At 40.2% G+C, this 6,246-nt stretch overlaps 1 protein-coding gene across 2 annotated transcripts in view; it reads right to left on the minus strand.

The window, feature by feature from the left end:
- The window catches only part of SUSD6 (sushi domain containing 6), a 105,955-nt gene that overhangs the window by 94,805 nt on the left and 4,904 nt on the right, over positions 1 to 6,246 (minus strand). The gene's annotated exons all lie outside the window — the stretch shown is intronic.

Raw genomic sequence — 6,246 nt, forward strand, 5'->3', positions numbered from 1 at the left:
ATGTATTATTGTAATATATATATTTCACGCAATATATTGTATTCTTCTAATAAAACAAGTTATTTTTAATATATCTGAATGACACAAAAGTAGGGTGAAAAATCAGAAAAAAAAATGAATACTTTTTGTAAAACCCGGGAATTTTTCAGTAAAAAAACAAAAACAAACAACTGGTTTAAACTGAAAACAAAGGGGCTTACTTACAGGTAAGGGATGGTTTATTTGACTAATTTTAAATGTTAAATTACATTCAAACTGTTCCTCGTATGTCTAGGCTTCAGGTTCCACTGTTGACTGCTATGCATTTTCTCTTGGGGGTGGGGAGGAAAAAACCCAACAATTGCAGCAAGTTAAAATATCAGTGTGTCCTATCACATTTGTGCACATCCATTCTGTAAAGCCAAGAATTACAATAAAACTTCCATAGCACATAGGTCTAGTTACGTTGGTGTGGTCTTTTAAAGGGTATTAAAAGCTCAGGACTCTCACCTTCTGTTGTTCACTCTGGCCACAGCAGGCGGAGGGAGATGACGAGGGAGGGAAGTTACTTTTGTTTGAGTTTCATCTACTCACATACCTGCATTTTTCAATTACATGTTCCAACACATAGCAGGAGATACCACTATACTGAATTCTAAACCTAACATGTCTCTTCCTGAGAACCACTTCTAGTTATAGCTGTCTCCAAAATATTTTTTTAAATTATATTAAAAAAATTCAGAAGTATCAACATGACCTAGAAGCACAAGTTCCACTGACAGTCCATGGGATCTGTGTTCCTAAATCATATAGGTACTTTTGAAAATCTCACCAGAAGACAATTGGAGAATCCAACAAGAGATCTAAAAGCTCAAGTTAGAGCAGTGGTTCTCAACCAGGGATACATACCTGGGGGTATGCAAAGGTCTTCCAAGAGATATATCCACTCATACAGAGCTTTTCCTCATTTTACAATGGGCTACATAAAAAGCACTAGTGAAGTCAGTACAAACTAAAATTTCATACACAATGACTTGTTTATACTGCTCAATATACTATACACTGAAACTGAAGTACAATATTTATATTCCAGTTATTTTATTTCATTGTAAAAATGAGAATGTAAGCAATTTTTTTCGCAATGTGCTGTGATACGGACTCATGGCCAAAAAGGGTTAAACATCCTGCAAAATAACAAACCCTCAAGAGACCACATCCACCTTGATTGAATTGGCCCTGTCACACTGGTTTTTCACTGGTAAGGTAACTCCCTTCTCTTCATGTGTGTCAATATATTTATGCCTGAATCTGTAATTTTCACTCCATGCATCTGCAGAAGTGAGGTTTTTTACCCGCGAAAGCTTATGCCCCAATAAATCTGTTAGTCTTTAAGGTGCCACCAGACTCCTCATTTTTTTTTTTTTAAATAAGGGATAAAAGTGCACATTTGCATAAAATGGAACCTATTGCTGAATGAGTAGCAGAAATTGTTACATAAAGTAACTGGGGGACATGAACTATGGAGGTACATTTTAGATGCAGGCCTGTGCCACAAAATTCAGGAATTAGATTTCAAATTCCCTCAGCAAATTTTCTGGAGGGGTGAAGAGTAAATCCAGAGGTACATGGAGATATTTCAAATATATTTAAATAGCAAATATTAAAATGGAAGATTATGGGCTAATGATTTGGAAAATATCATTGATACACAAACTGTTGCAATCTCCCTCCGAAATAGACATTGAAAGGTAAAATTTTCAAGAGCGCTTAAGGCCCACCAAAAAAATCAACAGGACTTAAGTGCTCTTGAAAATTTGATCCAAAACGGCTGGACTATACTTCCATTAATTTCAATTGCTTTAAAAAGAAGAGAGAAAAAAAAAGAAAAAAAATCCAAATACCTTAGAAATCTTTTAATCATGCAGCACCAAAACATCTATACTCTTTCAAAACAAGGAGTAAGAGAAACAGACATTTAACAGTGATTTGCAAAAGGAAAAACAAAAATTAGGCTTGTGCCTTTTTCATTTCTTTAGGATGGATAAAGGAGGCCCAAAGAGTACACAACCAAAAAACAACAACCTTGCATTCAAAATATAAGTCTTCTCTACCTTGAAAGAGCCGATGGCAAACAGGGAACTATTGAAACGGATACATCACAAGAAACAAACGTGAAAGATGAGCTATGGAGAAGAAGAAGAATTTTTATTCAAGCTGTTTTAAAACTTATTTTTGGTACTACAGACTTAACCCCAATGACTCTGGAACATTCTAAAGCACACAAGACCCTTGGTTTTGCTTGAGGACTGATTTGGGGAACACCAGACTTGATGCGACTGAGATTAAGGCCACCAGGGTCTCCTTTATTCATCAAGAGCAGGCACAAAGGAAGTAGCCCATTCCCCTAATCTGTTAAAAAGCCTTTTACGGGTCACTTAAGAGGCTTGTACAATTTTTAATAGGCTCTGCTGAAGTGAAACTAGCGCACAGCCCATGAGGTAATCTCCATTGTAGCCTTGTACTCATTACATAGGCATTAACTTTTGGCAATGCAGATCTTCCACAGTGCTGTTCCGGCAATAACGTGAAGCAGCAGCAGTCCTAGAGTTTCCCGAAAGCTCTGGCCTTCTCCTTTATCTCTTGCGCTATGCACTTTTTCCAACCTCTCACAAGAGAGCAGTTGCTCTGAGGTTCATTTGGTTGTATACCTTTTGTGAAAAGGTCCTATATGTGGCAGATTGATCATAGAGGGTCTATACACTGGCAAATAGAACAGTGTAGAATGTATCCAATTTCTTTGTGTTCTCTGCTTTTAAAGAAAAAATCCTAATCTACTTTGCAGAAAGAATAGTATTTTTGTCTACAAAAGAGCTGCCCCTGAAGTGATGCAACAGTGTGGAAAGACTGTGTGTTAAATTTTGAGTCAGTTTCTCTTCTTTGGAAAAAGCAATATACCCTGAAGCAGCACAGACTGTTAACTAGCCAGTTTAAGTATCTTTCATAGCACATCAATTTTCTTTTGCTTTTTACCTTTTAGATTACTGGACAGCCACATCTAAACACACATTTCTTTATCCAGTTTTTCCATTTAAGCAAGCTTCAGGGTATTGCTGTGCTTGTCTAATCTGACATACATACAACAATCATTTTTTAAAAACAGGTATTTTGTTTAAGTGGGTTTCACAGTCTAATGGCAATTCTGACAGCTCTCTCACTGTAGCTGCATTAGTGCATGCTTTAATTTAATACCTATTTTTCAAAGACTCTCAAAGATGCAAGTCACCAATGAAAGAAAAAAAAAACAACTCAGAAACTATACTTTGGAAAAAAAATCAAAGCTCCAACGCTTTATTTATCCGCACATTTAAAATACTGCATCCAAACTAACAGCTTTCATGGCAAGCCAGCGGGAAACAGTTTAAAACCCTTCAAAGTTACATCACAAAGCACAAATTATCTTGTTGAAAGAGACATAAACCTTAGAGTAGGAACCCCAATGTGCAGCCCTGATAGCCTTAATTTTTTTTATGTTGCCCTGTGTATGTTTACACTGTAGCTGGGAGGTGGGGTTCCCAACAAATAGACTCACATCGGTTCAGCTGAAGCTAGTGCACTTAAAAAAAAAAAAAATCACACTGTGGCTGTCACAGCATTGGCAGTGGCTCAGGCTACTCACCCAAATCCAAGCCTGCCTGACCCGCCGGGTCCAATCTCGGGTGGCCCACCCATGCCACCATCAGTGCTGCAACATCCACAAGGCTATTTTTAGCAAGCTAGCTCCAGCTGAGCTAGCGCAAGTCCATCCACCCATGATGGGCATCGCACCTTCCAGCTGCAATGCAGCTACCCCCTACATCTGTGTTACTTAGTATTGCAAAAGAAAGAATATTCTAGTTCAAATTTTCACCATCTATTTACTTTAGCCCCAAAATAGGTGAGAGACAAAAACTAAAACTAATCTGGTCATTCTCGCTTCCTATTTATATTCAATTTCACTTCCTCGTCCTCCTGCAGTGGTTTAAATGCGGTTTTGTAAACTAAAAAACACGAAAAAAAAACAGGTGATTCGGTGAAAGTGTTTAGATGCTCAAACACATTAGGATTTTATAAAAGTTAAGATGGGGAGCTAAAACTAGTTAGTCTCTACTTTCTTTATTAGGGATTACCTGAAAATGGTGTACTGCAAGTCCAACTGCCTCTTTAAAAGGTGGACTTTTTCTACCAGGTTTGCAGCCAAGGATAATGTAAACTAAAAGCTTCACAAGGAACTCAGGCTGAACAGAGGAGACTGCAGTGGATGTCCTCTGATGTACAAGTGCTTCCAGAAGCAAATTTCACTTCACTGTGCCCCATCAGCTTTGTCTTGCATTCAAGGTTATGGTCAGAGAGGTGATGGCCAAGTAATACCACCACATTCCACTTATGCACACTTGCATTAGGGAAGAGGATTTACTGCTGGATGGGCTGGTTTCCGGGATAGAAATCCCCCTTGGGGAATGATTGAAGTGGCATGAGACACACTGATCTTTTCTACAGTGAATACAGTTCTTAGTGTCGTGCTTTGCTTCCAGAGCCTGCCCATCTTTCACACTTGTGAAGTGAAAGGTGCAGGCAAGGAGGAAATGGGGAGGTCAAAGAGACACGAGTCACGTCACATCTAACTTCTGAGTCTGTGTTTTCAGAGAGAGACCTTTCATTAATACTGCTGCATTGCCACAACAAATCCCATTAAATACAGCTAAGCAGGCTAGGCTTCCACTGCCATCTGGCCCTCTTTGGGGGGCACTCACACTTCTTAGGGTATGGCTACACTTATGGTTTGCGCAGTAGTTTGTTTGCAGTGCTGGTCATCTGTAGAGTGTGAGCAGCGTGTGGCCACCACACCACACACCTACCAGCGCTGGTGTGGTGTGTGCACATTTTTTTCCAGCGCTTCGCTGGAGGGATGCATTATGGCAGCATCCCAGCATTCATTGGCCGCAACGTGCTTTTCAAAAGGGGGGGGGGGGGGGGGTCTGGGGTGGGGGAGAGGGGGAGAGACAGAGGAGATTTTTTTTTTTCAACACTGTGTGTTTGTTGTTTGAAAAAAAAAAAAAAAAAACATGTTTCCCCTTCTTAACTTAATTGCAAACAGCAGCCAGCCAGCAGCCAACATCTGTTTCATTTCATTCCTCTCCTGCCTGCCTCTCATTTCATTGCTTACAGCCACAGCAGATCACAGCAGATCACAGGAAGCTTGTTTTTGTTTTGTTTTGCTCGGAGCCGGAGCGGAGCTCGACTCAACAAAACAAAAAGAGAGAGCAAAACAAAACAAAGAGAGTAATTTAAAAAAAGCATTCTGGGATACACCTTTACCCCTGGGAGGCCAATCACAGCGTGGGTGTGTGGCCAGACCAGCGCTGACGCGCGCTGCAGCAGCGCTGCCCTTATCCCCCTGCGCTGTGCTGCTGCCAGCGCTGCAGCCAGCGCAGGCAGCAGCAGGTGTGCCTGAGTGTGCCCTGCCCACTTGGCAATACCTGGGGGTGTGCAGTGCTTGGAGGGCTTCAGTGCTGCCAATCCTTAGACAACATGCGGCATCAAGACAAATGGTCTGGTATGGAGCAAAGAGGTAAAACTCAAAGCATATTTAAAGTGTTAATGCCAACCAATTTTTGTTACTAGCTTAATTCTGAAACCACAGCACTATTTGTGTTTGTGAAAATATCCTGTTTGAGGAGTGCAGCACAAAGACAGATGAACAGCACTAGTAACAGCTTCCTGTTTTTACTCACTCTTTTATGCAACCAACAGTGGCCAAGTTAGCAGGTTCCACTTCTTGCTGCACAGGCGAGTCTACCTCCTGTAGAAGTAAACTTCACAAAGCTGTTCCCTGCTTAAGAATGATTCCGCAGCTGCTCTGCACAAAAATCTCCCACTGAAGTCAAAGGGAATTCTACCTGTGAAGCTGCTATAGAATCAGAACTAAAATGAACAAAAACACATGGCATATTTAAGAGTTACTCACCCACCACAAGTTCTAATACAGCTGCCAGTTATATTCGTATAAATCCAAAGTAATTCCATCTACATCCAGAATTACTTCAAGATTTGAATATGATTGAGACTAGAATTTAACCCTTTATGTTTAAAAAGTGGAACTTGACATTTACAACAAACATTTATTCGGACAGCCTTGACAATACCATGAGTTTTTAAATGGATTTGCAGTGTGTGAAAGATCTCCTAAATGACTTACCGGAAGCACCCAGACTGCACTTATTTGGTTAG

This window comes from Mauremys reevesii, linkage group 4 (assembly GCF_016161935.1).
Source record: "Mauremys reevesii isolate NIE-2019 linkage group 4, ASM1616193v1, whole genome shotgun sequence".
NCBI classification, from domain to species: domain Eukaryota; kingdom Metazoa; phylum Chordata; order Testudines; family Geoemydidae; genus Mauremys; species Mauremys reevesii.